This window comes from Halichoeres trimaculatus, unplaced genomic scaffold (genome assembly GCF_033239565.1).
Source record: "Halichoeres trimaculatus isolate MK-OKI-2021-1 unplaced genomic scaffold, fHalTri1.1 fHalTri1_scaffold_24, whole genome shotgun sequence".
In the NCBI taxonomy this organism is placed as follows: domain Eukaryota; kingdom Metazoa; phylum Chordata; class Actinopteri; order Labriformes; family Labridae; genus Halichoeres; species Halichoeres trimaculatus.
This window is the reverse complement of record NW_027437202.1, coordinates 221,235-237,183: the sequence shown is the minus strand read 5'-3', so window position 1 is coordinate 237,183 and position 15,949 is coordinate 221,235. Positions and strand designations below refer to the sequence as shown.

Below are 15,949 nucleotides of genomic sequence, written 5' to 3'. Positions count from 1 at the left end.
GCGGCTCTACTCCGAGCTCCTCCCGGACAGCCGAGCTTCTCCCCCTATCTCGAAAGGGAGAGCCCGGCCACCCTACGGAGGAAGCTCATTTCGGCCGCTTGTAGCCGCGATCTTGTTCTTTCGGTCACTACCCAAAGCTCACGACCATAGGTGAGGGTGGGAACGAAGATCGACCGGTTGCAAAGTCGCGTCAGCCACGACAGACCCACAACATCCAGGGCCCAAAGGAACTCTGGGCGGATCTCATCCACACCCGGGGCCCTGCCACCGAGGAGCTTTTTAAGCACCTCGGCGACTTCGACCCCAGAGATGGAAGAGCCCACCCCATCGTTCCCGAGCCCTGCTTCCTCCAAGGAAGGCGTGTGCCGGTGGGATTGGGGAGGTCTTCGAAGTATTCCTTCCACCGATCCACGACATCCCGAGTCGAGGTCGGCAGCGCACCGTCCCCACTGAACACAGTGTTTCCAGTGCACTGCTCCCCCCTCCTGAGATGCCGGATGGTGGTCCGGAACCTCTTCTAAGCCGTTCGGAAGTCGTTCTCCATGGCCTCGCCGAGCTCCTCCCACGTCCGGGTTTTTTTTTCCTCGGCGACAGGCCGTAGCTGCATTCCGCTTGGCCTGTCGATACCTGTCTGCTGCCTCAGGAGTCCCACACGCCAAAAAGGCCCGATAGGACTCCTTCTTCAGCTGGACGGCATCCCTCACCGCTGGTGTCCACCAGCGGGTTCGGGTGTTGCCGCCCCGACGGGCACCAACCACCTTACGGCCACAGCTCCGATCCCATTCGGACTCAATGTCCCCTACCTCCCCCGGAACACAGTCGAAGCTCTCCCGGAGGTGGGAGTTAAAGCTCTCTCTGACGGGAGATTCCGCCAGACGTTCCCAGCAGACCCTCACGATACGTTTGGGTCTACCAGGTCTGACCGGCATCTTCCCCCACCATCGGAGCCAACTCGCCACCAGGTGGTGATGGGTTGACAGCTCCGCCCCTCTCTTCACCCGAGTGTCCAAGACATGCGGCCGCAAGTCCGATGACACGACTGCAAAGTCGATCGTCGAACTGCGACCTAGGGTGTCCCGGTGCCACGTGCACGTATGGACACCCTTATGCTTGAACATGGTGTTTGTTATGGATAACCTGTGACTCCAAAAAGGGTGGATACTCTGAACTGCTATTTGGACCATAGCCACAAGCAACAGTCAGGATCCGTCCCCCTACCCGAAGGCGGAGGGAGGCTACGCTCTCGTCCACCGGGGTGAACTCCGATGTACAGGCACCGAGCCGGGGGGCGCGATGAGTATCGCCACCCCTGCCCGCCGCCTCTCACCATCGGCAACTACAGAGTGGAAGAGAGTCCGACCCCTCTCGAGAAGGCTGGTTCCGGAGCCCTTGCTGCGCGTCGAGGTGAGGCCGACTATATCTGGCCCAAACTTCTCAACCTCGCGCACCAGCTCAGGCTCCTTCCCCGCCAGAGAGGTGACATTCCACGTCCCTAGAGCTAGCTTCTGCAGCCGAGGATCGGACCGCCAAGGTCCCTGCCTTCGGCTGCCGCCCAACTCACATTGCACCCGACCCCTATGGCCCCTCCTGCGGGTGGTGAGCCCACTGGGAGGGGGTCCCACGTTGCCTCTTCGGCAACGACCCTACCAGGGGCATAAAGCCCCCGACAACTTAGCTCCTAGGATCACTGGGACACGCAAACCCCTCCACCACGATAAGGTGGTAGCTCACGGAGAGAGGGTGATGATCTTAATGATAGTAAAATAAAATGAAAAGAGACCAGAGAGGAAGAAGCGGGAGGTGGGAAGCGGGAGGTGAGGCGGCGGCGGGAGGCAGGAGGGGAAGCGGGAGGTGGGAAGCTGGAGGTGAGGCGGCGGCGGGAAGCGGGAGGAGGGGAAGCTGCGGGAGTCGGGGGGAGAAGCGGCGGAAGGAGAGGGCAGGGGGTGGGGGTGGGGTGGGAACGGGAGGGAGAGCAAAAGCTTACGGCACCTGGTATTCCCAGGCGGTCTCCCATCCAAGTACTAACCAGGCCCGACCCTGCTTAGCTTCCGAGATCGGACGAGATCGGGCGTGTTCAGGGTGGTATGGCCGTAAGCGTGGGCCGCCTGCGCCAGCCGGCCATTTACGGAGGGCAGGGGGGGGGCGGCCGGTGGGGGTAGGAGGCAGGGGGTGGTGTCAGGGGGCAGGGAGGTGGGCAGAGGTGGCCCCGGGGGAGCCCCGGGGGAGCACTGAGCCGCACGCCGGCACGGGTCTTCCGCGGCAGGAACCGACGGCTGGCCGGACAGGGTGGGGTGGGGTGGGGGTTAGGGGTGGGGCACCATCCGGAAACCCGCCCGGCAGCCCTGCGTCCTCTCAGCTCCGTCCGGCGTGCCCTGCGCACCCCTGGGCCCCGGGGACACCCCGGGACCAGAGCACCCAAGAGCGGCGGGCTACCGGTACCACCGGGCTGGCCCGGGCCTCCCTCCCCTCCCCGGCGTCCACTCACTCCCTCCCCTCCCCTGTGTGCCTTGCGCACCTCACGGTCCCGCGCACCCACACTTAAGCAGCCCCCCCGCCGACTACACCAAACAGCCGCGGCCCCAAGGGGCCCGCGCCCCTGGTAGGACGGACCGCTCCTGGCCCCGGAGGCCAAGGGCCCAGCGGTGGCGGACCCTGGCCATCGGGGCTCCCACGCCCGCCAGCCACCGGTGGCCCCCTGCTGGCTCTCGGCCCGGGAGGCCCTGGCGCCCTGGCGGGCCGGATGCAACCAGCATCCATCTCACGATGTTGCTCCCACCGGCCCTTCACGGCGGACGGCGGGCGGCGGCCCTGCGCACCCCCCAGGACCAGAGCGCACCGCCGGCGCCCCGTGCCTACCGGTACCACCGGGCTGGCCCGGGCCTCCCTCCCCTCCCCGGCGTCCACTCACTCCCTCCCCTCCCCTGTGTGCCTTGCGCACCTCACGGTCCCGCGCACCCACACTTAAGCAGCCCCCCCGCCGACTACACCAAACAGCCGCGGCCCCAAGGGGCCCGCGCCCCTGGTAGGACGGACCGCTCCTGGCCCCGGAGGCCAAGGGCCCAGCGGTGGCGGACCCTGGCCATCGGGGCTCCCACGCCCGCCAGCCACCGGTGGCCCCCTGCTGGCTCTCGGCCCGGGAGGCCCTGGCGCCCTGGCGGGCCGGATGCAACCAGCATCCATCTCACGATGTTGCTCCCACCGGCCCTTCACGGCGGACGGCGGGCGGCGGCCCTGCGCACCCCCCAGGACCAGAGCGCACCGCCGGCGCCCCGTGCCTACCGGTACCACCGGGCTGGCCCGGGCCTCCCTCCCCTCCCCGGCGTCCACTCACTCCCTCCCCTCCCCTGTGTGCCTTGCGCACCTCACGGTCCCGCGCACCCACACTTAAGCAGCCCCCCCGCCGACTACACCAAACAGCCGCGGCCCCAAGGGGCCCGCGCCCCTGGTAGGAGGATTTTTTTTTTTTTTTTTTTTTCCTTTCTTTTTTTTCTTTTTAACACAATTGAAATCCCTCCCCAACACCTCCCCCTTGCCGCTCCCACTCTCCCCGCGGCGCGCCCCCGGTAGGAGCCCCCGGCCGCAGAGGTGGGGCGAGGGGGGGTGGTCCGAGGCCCCCGCGGGCCGCGGGCCGCCGGCCGACTGGCCGGTCGACGGACGAAAACTTGGATCTGAGGGATGACTTTCAATAGATCGCAGCAACCTTGCTGCTCTGCTACGTACGAAACCCCGACCCAGAATCAGGTCGTCTGCGAGTCATTCAGCACCTGCTTCTCCACAAACGAGAGGTGCGAGATGGGTGCGTACGAGTGTCGGGTATTAAGTATGCCATCCAATTTTTCCAGGAGCTAATGCCATGGGCCTGCAGTACTTTTTCACCCTCCCTTCCTATTCGACAGTCATTTACCTTTAAGTAGTCTGACATTTGGAGTTCTTAGTATTGTTCACAGAAAGTCACTGTAATATGTTTTTGTGGTGAAAGTTAAAATTATTTTCTCAAAGTTGAACTCATAATGATGTATGCTAACTGCTAGCATACACGTAATTTCCCATTTACTTTTGTGCCACGTTCGCGCTGATTTTTGTCCACATGGTTTTTGGTACATCATGAGATATATAACAGGTTAGATGTAATGAGCAGGAATCTCTTGTGTGAGATGAAATATTTGTTCTTTGTGTGTTCAGTTTCTCAGTAAAACCTTAACAAGATTCTGAATCAGAATTTTCTTGAAAACTTTTATTTATCTGGTGAGCTAAGGTCTGGTTGCACTGGTGTAATGTAAATAGTGGCCAATGGAATCAATAAGCAGATGTTATGGTTCTGAACCAAGAAGGGGAGTTCAGGGTAAGGCCCAGACCATGGTCAGAGAGATCACCACAGCAGAAAGGCAAATGCTGTTGATGAATTGAGCAATTTCTAATCAATTTTTAACAGGAACCAGTTCTTAAGACCCATCCCTATATTTACCTAACTATTTGTAAAAGAAGACGTCACCGAATCTACTTGTTGCTATTTAACATGAATTTGATATTTAGACAACTGAGGAAATGAAAACAGTCAAGGGTATTACATCAAATGGAGTTGCCCACCAATTTGTGTTGTTATTGATAACCTGAGTTTGTGGGAGCCTCCTCTTGTTTTGACTTATTCTTTCTTTTGTTTGCTCCCCATTCATATTGCCAATAAACGACCATCTCTCCACCTGCATCAAGCTGGCTATTGGCGTATACGACCGCTGATTGTTCAGATGCTGCATGCTGTTGATCATTGCGGTGTCCGATTACTCATCTCTTTTTTCCTCTCTTATTCCTCGGCCTGACTTGGTGCTCGACATGCGCCTTATGGCAGCGATGCACCCCCTTTGTATATTGGTGCAGAATGTGTCATCATGGGGGAAGCTATGGATCGTAACTACAAGCAAACTGACAACATAAAAAAACCATAATTGGTGAAAAATAAAAGAACTCTTTCTCAACCAATTTTCTAGAAAATTCCATCAAAGTAGATGGTGGCGAAATTCTGAAACTTTCCAAAATTCACATGAAAATTTTGAAGAAACCTGAAATTTACCAGAAATTTTCCACCATATTACAACCCTACAGCCAGCTAAAAATGCCCAAACCAGCAAAGAAAATACACGAGAGGACATTTAACCTTTCTAAAAAACTGATGCCACTTTTTTCCCTTTGGAGTGCACAAGCTACATGTTGCAAATCTGCAAACCTGCAAAGTGCAGCAGAGGTCAGGGGCAGTGATGCAACCTGAGCCCGGTATTTTAGCATTCATCTCCAGCTAATGGCAAATGCAGACTCCAGTGTTCACCTCTTACATTGCATAACCGTGCATAACTCTGCAGCAATAATGCTGATGTTATATAATGCATGTATTGTTCATATACAATGCAAAAAAATTTACACAGTTTATCCTATATGTTGAAAGCTAAAGATCTGAAATGCATCAATGCTGCCATTTCACCACTAGATGATGCCAGAGCATATGTGAAGCTAGTAAACCAAACTTACATTATCTATTGGGCTTCATTACACACATCACGGGGAGGTTATTGGTGTTAAAAATTACTGCAGTTAAAGGCAGAAAAAGCTGTTTGTACACGAGAACTCTGCATCACAAACATCACCTGCATGAACCCTGCACAGCAGCCACAGCTTCCACAGCTACCACAGCTTCCACAGCTTCCACAGCTACCACAGCTACCACAGCTTCCACAGCTACCACAACTTCCAGAGACAGAGACACATCTGAATAATGGCTGGAATGGGTTTTGCTGTGCTCCAGCAGCAAACACATCATATAAAGCAGCTTGAATTTCACAAGATAGATGACTGATGATGATTGAAGACTTACCTCAGCTGAAGAGGGCCTGGTCATCATGCTCCCAGAGTTTCCACTGTGATGGTGCCAGCAGCTGATAAGAGCTCAAACCGAAGTCTCTGCTGAAGTTTCTGTCTTTAGCGAAAAGCAGAAAGCATCTGTTTACATCTGGTCCACGAGGTGATAACAGCACGCAGGCTGGCTGTGTAATTGAATCAGAGTATTTTATGTTGACAGGAAATCTAATTAAAAATAAAGAGTTACATTATTCCTATTCGAAGCAACAGAGGGAGCTGTTTTAATTACTGATTCAGAGATAATGACTTGGCACTGAGGTGGAAATGAGAAGTCTCTTTAAATACGAACTCAATTCTCTAAAAATGTTTCAAACACAGAAAAAAAATGGATTCAGTCAATAAAAAGTGGTTTAATAAGTTCACAGTTCAAAATTTGCCTTCAAACAGGACCAAACTGACCTGAGAGATCTTCATCGGGACAGTGAATGAAGCAACAGGACGCTCTCTGCTCAACCAGAGATTAGTACTCAGCTCAGGGGTGTTATGGCACCATCTGCTGATGAAAAAATGTTAGTGGAGGAAGGTGTAACAGCTTTATATGCAGTCAACAGCTGGAAATATCAGGAGCGATGTAACACATGCATGATTACTTTACCAAACAGGCATAAAAAATACTTAAAATTAGAGATCAGCCAAATTAGGATGTGCATTCAGTGAGATAACTACAAATCAAGCACTCGAAGTTGAAATTTGCAAATAATAATAATTTTAAAAAATGTGTCAATAGTGCACTATAAGAATGAATACAACTAAGAACAAGCATAGAAATTAATATGAATGGACAGATATGATAATGAACCACAAATAGAGGTAATGAGACAGCAGAGAGAGGCAGAGGAGAGTACTGAATGGACCAGCTCTTCTTCATAAATTTGTCAATAAATAAACGTACATATGTAAAATAAAAACCAACCCCAACCAATGTTATTTTTTTGTTTGACATGCTTTATGTAGAATCAAACACAAATGATTCACAGTTAATATAGAAAGGTACAGACCAATAAAAGGAAATTCTAACACAATGAAACATGGGTGATGCTACTGGACATGGATGAGCTGCCACAATAAAAACCCTGGAGTCTATTTGACTGTGGGACATGGAAGTTAGGGGGTCGCCACAGTTTGTTTGGGAGTGCAAGGCACCACAGTCCAATACATCATCCATCTGCTGACATGTCACTGAAATTACTTTTGTGACTTCTAATGGTGCGGCCAAACCAAACGTGAACTCACAAATTTATTTGCGCAAATCTCCTGTCATGCACTGCATGAACGCCCGAGTCTCGACGTTGGACTATTTTGACAAGCTGAGGGGCGAACACGCGTTAGCGCGTTCCTGCGCATGCGGAGTGGAGAGCTTGTTCATTTAAAGACCGAAAGCCCAAAACTGCATCTGAAAACAATGACCTGTGGTTTCAAAAGGCCATTAGTGTAGGAGTATGCATGTGTCTGTGTAACTCTTCTAGGAAATCTATGGTTGTCCTGTGCCCCAAGAGAACAATGACATGAACGAGCAGAGAAGCAGTGATGTGGCGCACACCAGAAGACTCTGACTGGGGAAATGACATGTCTAAACTAGGAGGCGCTAAAAAGACTGATAAAAGGGTCCGAGGGACAAGATAGGGGGTTCTTTTACCCCAGCATATGTCTGATGACAGGGAAAGGTAAATGAACCCAGATCTGTAATTCTAGGCTCATTTGTAATCAATAAATCTCAGTATCAATTGAGAACTGAGTCGTTCTTCGTCATCTCTTATCATCATCAATGAATGCCAGGAAACAAGGTGAGGGAAAAAACACCTCGTTTCCAACAAGTGCAACTCCAGGGACTGCAGGAGGATCGCTCTAAACCTGGTCTTCATCATACCAAAAGACGTTGATGGAATGATGGCTGTTAAGGTGCTTGGCTCCTGCGCCTTGTACTTTGGTCAGGTTGCTTAGGTCAATATGTAGGATGAAGACTGAGATTTGTAAAACTATATATGTTCAGAAACCTTATGACATAAAAAATCCGAAAAGCAATGTTGCCATTTTCCTGAGATTGTTATGTCAGCCATCGTGGATCTTTAAAAATGGCCTCTTTCAAAAAAAAAAAAAAAAAAAAAAAGAATTTCTCCATATCTCGTCTCCTATATGACCTAAATTCATGGTTTCAATGGTTAAATCTACATTTTTGGGGGCAAGGAATACAGTGGAGTTGACCTTCCTTCTAATTGAGCCATGTATGGTTGTGTATATTGCATCTTTACATGATAAAATGGTATTTTATGGTTAGTTGGATATGTATGTTGTCCAAACAATGTAATATTATTGTTATATGAATATATTCTTTAAAACTTTGCAATTGACTCAGTGCAATTCAATCAATCAATCAATCAATCTTTATATATATAGCGCCAAATCATAACAAATGTTATTTCAAGACACTTTACAAAAACATTTACAGGTCTAGACCCGTAAATGTTAATAAAATTTTATTAGCAGAAACCCAACATCAAGACAAGATAAGGAGTCTTATCTTATCTTAATCCACCATGAGTACAGGACTTTGCAGCATTTAGCAAGTTACAATGGCAAGGAAAAACTTCCCTTTAACGGGCAGAAACCTCGGACAGAACCAGACTCATGTTAGACAGACATCTGTCTCGACTGTGTCGGGGTTAGAGAGAGACCAATAGAGGAGAGAGAGTGGGAGAGAGAATGGGGGGGAAGAGAAGGGGGGGGGGGATACACACACACAGACACAGACACACACACACAGACACAGACACACACACAGAAAGGGAGAGAGAGAGAAACAGACGAAGTCTGAAGTTTGGCGCTGTGGCGACAGTTAAGGTGAAACCAGCAGGCCATTCCCGGCAACAATCCAAAGCCGTAGCAGCTGGTGTCGGACAGGAGCACAGCAGCAGGCCGTCTACTTCACCGATCCCCAGGAACCTACAAGACAAACTCAAATCCTCCCAAAGAGGTGTATGGTCAGTAACTATAACAGGACAGTAAGACTAGAAGTTAGACTGACAGAAAAAGAGGGAAACAGGAGCCCTGTGTGTCAGTTCCCCCCAGCAGTCTAAACCTATAGCAGCATGACTAAGAGCTGGTTCAGATCGGATCCAGCTCTAACTGTAAGCTTTATCAAAAAGGAAAGTTTTAAGTCTACTCTTAAAGGTTGAGACCGTGTCTGCTCCCCGGACCTCAACCGGTAAGTTATTCCAAAGAAGAGGTTCCTGATAACTAAAGGCTCGACCTCCCATACTACTTTTTGAGACCCTAGGTACAACGAGCAGACCTGCATGTTGAGAACGCAAAGACCTAGACGGATTATACGGAACGATTAAGTCTTTAAGATACGATGGCTCGATGCCATTAAGCGCTTTGTAAGTCAAAAGGAGAATTTTAAACTCTATCCTAGATTTTATAGGTAACCAGTGTAGAGACGCTAACACTGGAGAGATGTGCTCTCTCCTCCCAGTCCAAGTCAGTACCCGAGCGGCAGCATTCTGAACCAGCTGAAGAGTCCTAATGGACTTATTAGGACAGCCGGATAAAAGAGAGTTACAGTAGTCCAGCCTAGAAGAAACGAAAGCATGGACTAGTTTCTCAGCATCGCTCCGAGACAAGATGTGTCTAATTCTCTTGATATTGCGAAGATGAAAAAATGCTGTCCTTGAGACCTGTTGGATGTGAGAGTTAAAGGACAGGTCCTGATCCAAAAGAACTCCCAGGTTCCTGACAGTGGTGCTGGAAGCCAAGCTGATGTCGTCAGAGGCAGCGATGTTGTTCAAGAAAGCTTCTCTGAGATGTTTAGGTCCAAGAACAATGACTTCAGTCTTCTCTGAGTTCAGCAGTAAGAAGTTTCAGCTCATCCAGGACCTTACGTCTTTGAGGCATGCTTCAAGTTTAGATAAGTGGTTGGTTTCTTCAGGCTTCATTGACAAGTAAGGAAGAGAGACAGGAGCATGACAGGAGAGTGTGTGAAAGCTTTGGAGGCCACAATCAATGCCTGCTGCCTCTCCCTGGTAATCCACCAGCCCTGCCTGGCTGTTCCCTGCAATCTCATCTTCAATCCCCCAAACCTCCGACCCCCTGAACCCTCGACCACCCGAACCCCCAAACCACGTTCCCGGAGGTCTCCCTGGGGATAATGAAGGGGTCGAGGAAAGAGAGGACCGCAGAGAACTTCCATCTTTTCCCTGGCTCTGCCCCGAGAGGAAGCATATACAAGATGAAAAGAATCGGTCCGAGCACTGAACCTTGAGGAACTCCATATTGCACCCTGGTGTGCGAAGAAGAGACGTTGTTCACATGAACAAACTGATGTCGATCCGAAAGATACGATCGAAGCCAGGCTAAAGCGGTTCCTGAGATACCAAGAAGACTCTCTAATCTCCGCAGAAGAATGCAATGATCAATAGTGTCGAAAGCGGCACTAAGATCAAGCAAGACAAGCACAGAAAGAAGACCACTGTCTGAAGCCAAAAGTAGATCGTTGGTTACTTTCAGCAGCGCAGTCTCAGTGCTGTGGTGGGCTCTGAACCCAGACTGAAAGACCTCAAAAAGACTGTTGCTATGAAGAAAATCACAGAGCTGACTTGCAACAACTTTCTCCAAGATCTTAGAAACAAAAGAGAGGTTAGATATCGGTCTGTAGTTGACAAAAGAGCCTGAATCAAGTGTAGGCTTTTTAAGAAGAGGCTTAATAACAGCAACTTTAAAAAGTTGGGGCACGTAGCCTGACAGTAAAGACGCATTAATCATCCTTAGTAAAGAAGATCCGACCAAGGGAAAGACTTCCTTTAACAGCCAAGCTGGTATGGCATCCAGAAGACAAGTTGATGGTTTGGCTGAAGAGACAGTTGAATCCAGCTCTGACAAGTCCACAGACGAGAAGCAGTCCAGGAGTATATTAGCTCTAAGCGACGTTTCCGCAAATTCGCCATCAATCGAAGGTTTTATCACGGTTGCATGTAACACGCTACTAATCTTATCTCTAATCTTTAATATCTTATTGTTAAAAAAGCTCATAAAGCCCTCACTGCTAAGCGATAGAGGAATGCATGGCTCAGTAGAGCTATGACTGTTTGTCAGCCTGGCTACAGTGCTGAAAAGGAATCTAGGATTGTTTTTATTCTCTTCTATAAGAGTCGAGTAGTAAGTTGCACATGCCAGTCACAAAGCCTTTCTATATTCATTTAGACTATTTTTCCAACGCGAGCAGGATTCGTTTGTTTTAGTCGAACGCCATATTCTTTCTAATTTCCTCGATTGTTGTTTGAGGTCACAAGTTTGAGCGTTGTACCACGGAGCGGAACGATGTCGTCTGAGAGTCCTCTGTCTGAGCGGAGCAATTGAATCGAGGACGGCTTGAAGAGAACCCGTGGTATCCGCAACAAGTTGATCAAGCTGAGAGGGAGCACAAGAGCTCTCTGCAAAAGTAGAGCAAGAATTCAAGGCAGCAGGAATAGCTTCCTTAAAAATGTCTACAGCTCTGTCAGACAAGTTCCTGGACAAGATGATTTTGTTCGCAGGTGAGAAATCCGACAGCAAGAATTCAAAAGTAATGAAGAAATGATCCGACAGAAGAGGATTCTGCGGTAAGACAGCCAAGTTGACAGGTTCCACGCCATAAGCAAGAACAAGATCCAAGGTGTGGTTAAAGCGATGAGTAGGATGGTTCACATACTGTGTGAAACCAAAAGAATCCAGTAAAGACATGAAGGCAATACAAAGACTATTGTCAACGACGTCCACATGAATATTAAAGTCACCGACAATGATAATTTTATCCGAAAGAAGAACGATATTAGAAAGAAACTCTGAAAAGTCGGAGAGAAATTGAGAGTAAACGCCAGGAGGCCGGTAGACGATAACAAACAAAAACGGTTGCGCGGTTTTTACAGCTGGATGCAAGAAACTGAGAAAAAGACTTTCAAAAGAGCTAATGCCTAGTTTAGGTCTAGTGCTAATATTAAAGCTAGAGTTAAAGATAGCTGTCACTCACCCCCCATGGCCTGTGTCTCAAGGGTTATGAGTATTAAGGTGACTGGGAGGCGTGGACTCGTTTAAACTAACATATTCGCCCTCACACAGCCAGGTTTCAGTCAGAGCAAGTAAATCAATGTGATAATCTGATATAAGTTCATTAACTAGCACAGCTTTAGATGATAAAGATCTAATATTTAACAAACCACATTTGACTTTAACGTCATGTGGTTCATCCGCACCGGAAGTTTTAATTTTTATAAGATTATCATAATTCACTCCTTTATTATTATTATTAATATTATTATTATTATTATTATTATTATTATTATTATTATTACAGTTGTTGTTGTTGTTATAATAATTATTGTTGTTATTGTTATTTTTATTTTTATAGAAAAAGGGTCTCGGTCGGGGAACCGACACAGTCTCTATGTTACAACAGGAGTGGTTGGGAAACTGCACTAAGGGAAACGCAGAGGAGCGTGTAGGACTGTTGCTCTGCTGCCTAGTCTCCACTCTGAGTTGTCAGATGGGTAAACTAATAAAATCAGCCAGATTTCTAGTTAAACAAGCTGCGCCATCCAGAGTGGGATGAACGCCATCTCGGCTAATTAGACCAGGCTTGCCCCAGAAGGATCGCCAGTTGTCTATAAAACCCACGCCATTATCTGGACACCAGTTCGACAGCCAGCGGTTGAATGAGGAGATACGGCTAAACATCTCATCATTTGCCCTGTTTGGCAGGGGGCCAGAGAAAATTACGGAGTCCGACATAGTTTTGGCCAAAGCACACACCGACTCCACATTAATCTTTGTGACTTCCGACTGGCAACGTCGGGAGTCATTAACGCCGACATGTATAACTATCTTACGAAATCTACGTTTATCCTTTGCCAGCAGTTTTAAGTTGCCCTCAATGTTGCCCACTCTTGCTCCTGGGAGGCACTGAACTATGGTGTCTGGCGTCGCTAATTTCACATTCCGTACTACCGAGTCACCAATCACTAAAGTGTTGAGTTTCTTAGCAGGTGTGTTGCTAAGAGGGGCATATTTATTGGAAATGTGAACGTTACGGTTGTCCGGCGTGCGATTTTTATGCTTGCGGCTATGTTTCCCTCTCACGGTCACCCAGCCACTACATCCCGGCTGCTCGGGATCTGCCGGGGGGGAGGCTAAGCTAAGACGGCCCGCACCGGCTACAGGGGGCTGGCTAGCATTAGCTAAATGTGGCCTAGCTTCGGTGCGGGGCCGCGTCTCCAATTCAGAAACCCTCGCCTCCAGAGCTACAAATAAGCTACATTTAAAACAAATATAATTATCCGTAAAGGAGGAAGAGGAATAACTAAACATCTGACACATCGGGCAGAAACGAGCCGCAGAAGGAGAGTCAGAGTGAGAGCTGGAGCTAGAGTGAGAAGACATCACTAGTGCTGGGGAGCTAAAAGGCTAACAGGAAAACCAGTCGTCAGAAACACCGAAAAAGTGTACACCCTTGTGGGAAAAAAGGCAGAGTGCTTGGTGTAAACTACTATAGATCGATAAGATGGCAAGATTGAAAAGAGTGAAAGTCCGTAACAGGGAAAACAACAAAGATAGATTGAGAGGGAACGACACGACCGTGCTGTACACAGAGTAAATGAAAAACCGGAAGTGATACCACACACTCACGTGACCGCAGAGTAACTAGAGTTACCTTGGCCATGCCATGTAGACCTAGCATCAACATTATACTGATAAAGCAACTTACCTGGATCTGAGACAAAGCCTGGCTCACTGTAGACTTATGTATCCCTGCTGAGTACACAGCTACTCCCTATCAAATATCATTGACAAGTAATATTATTAAGACATGATTTTACTCCTTCTGAAAATACAATTGACCTTGCAGTTGACACAATGCAATTGCTAACTAGAGTTACCTTGGCCATGCCATGTAGGCCCAGCATCAACATTACACTGATATAGCAACATACCTGGGGTCCGTTTCTCAAAGCAGGTTTGATGAAAACGAGTCTATTAACTCTGGAAAAGGGGAAACTCTGGGTTTTTGGTTTCAGAAAGGGAGGTTAATCAAACCTGAGAAAGAGGGGAAACTCAAGTCTGTTTCACAAAGAGGTGTAACTAAAACTCTGTGTCTGTTACTCTGGCAACTGACCCTCTTGATCTAACCTGGTCAGGAGGAGGTTTTTCTCACTGAGCTTGGAGTTTTTCTCTGTTTCCGCCCTCTTCCAGAGCCACACCCCATTTCATTTCTTCATCTATTCAGTCAGCAACTGACATTCAGTCAGTTTTGACGTAGCCGTCTGTCATTGATAAAAATCAGAGTCAGTAGTGTATCAGGCACAATGCATGCTACAGACCTTTTTCACTGACATCCGTTTGTCAACAATTCTGTGGATGAAGGCGTAGCATAACCACACATAGATATACTCTCAATTTCAAACAGTTATCTTTTTGAGCAGTACCGTTTCATGTCTCTGTCAATCATTTATGTACACAACTTGATCCGTCCTTAAACTTGCAGCATTACTGCTCACAGTCATGTGCTCACTCATAGCAGATGTTGTGCATTGCACCATGTCTCTTTCTTCGAAAGCAGAAGTTTTTTTTGTATAACGCTGACATGCTTAGAATCTAAGTAAGGCAACTGTATGCAGAGCGGGCAGAAAAGTTTGCCTCACCATTACACAGCTTTTACCAGTCTTTGTGGTTTTCCCTTTCTTTCTGTTGGCTGAGTAGAAGTCTGTGTTATTGAAATAGGCTTAGTTATTTAACAAAACATGATATTGATGAGAAAGCCATTTATGTGTGTGACAACAGCATTATTTTTAAAATAAAAAACCACTACACAGTCAATCAGCCACTTAATATCCATATATAGATACCCTCCCATTGAGATTATGCTAAGCCTTTACCTGCTTGAACAATGTTATTATATTTCTTTCTTAGCTGCTGCCAAGTGTGCTTCAGCTCCATAGCATTGCATCTAAATTAAAGTAATTGAACTAATTACTATGCACATATTGAATAGTTTGATTCATTAAATTCAAACAGATTGTCCCTGTTATGTTATTGAGATTGCAAAGGACTACATTTATATTAACACATTGACCCGAGCAGCAATGTTCTCCCATGTTGTCTCTCCCTCTCTTGCAGCTGCAGCTGTGTTTCTCTTTTTTCTAAAAATGTGCTGGAACTCTTCATATGAGCGCATTAAAACTTGTCGTTGAATTGGGGTGAAAAACGTGTCCCTTCTCCTCTCTGTTGCCACGGTGTATCATTGAATCTGGGCTCCATTGATGATGTCAAAGCCAGTAGAATCTTGAATTAGGGTAACATAAGAGTTGAGCTCCAGTAAATCAGCATTCAATTAGGATACAAGGTATTGTCATGATGACCTGATTGCTTCATTATGCCAATTCTATGCAACAATGTGTGATGTTATGATTATGGGAAGCAAAGTACTGCTATAACAGCCTTGTGTTGATTGGTCACTTTCTTGTTGATTTTTTGTGATTGGTGCTCTTGTAATTGGTGTCTAAATTAATATTGTATTCTGTATTAATCGTAAGCTGTGAAGTTTAACTAGAGAGATAACATTTTTTCTATTACACTACTACACCTCTATTCTCTTTCCTTTACATCAATTTAAGTGTCAAAACTGTTACTTCATGCATCAGGTTTTTTGTGCTCAGTTTTTGACGGTATCATATCGAGTGAACTGAAAATATACGCCTCTTTTTATTTTATTGGGGGGACCATTCCACAAAATACAAGAAAAAAAAAAGCCGGGCATGTTTCAATCAAAACAGCCAGCTATTTTATCATGTAAAACACTCTAAGACATAATTAAAATGCTAAATACCCACCCATACATGTCTAATTTAAAGTGTAGTCAGCTCCATTGGACTCCTTGCCCCCTGTTACGGTCCCTTACTGGGTAATATATATACTTTTCAATTTGAGGTGCAGCAGCAGGTGTTCTGGTGATCACTAGGGCACAGTGTGTTCCTGGACTATAAAAGGCGGACTTCCGCCGCGGCCTCGCTCTCTCTCG

General features: G+C 47.5%; 1 non-coding gene across 1 annotated transcript; it reads right to left on the bottom strand.

The window, feature by feature from the left end:
- Nucleotides 1-1,977: 1,977 nt before the first annotated feature.
- LOC141786265 (5S ribosomal RNA) lies at nucleotides 1,978-2,096 on the bottom strand. Its single transcript, XR_012597650.1, has one exon. It is a non-coding gene; the product is annotated as a 5S ribosomal RNA (ribosomal RNA).
- Nucleotides 2,097-15,949: the final 13,853 nt, after the last annotated feature.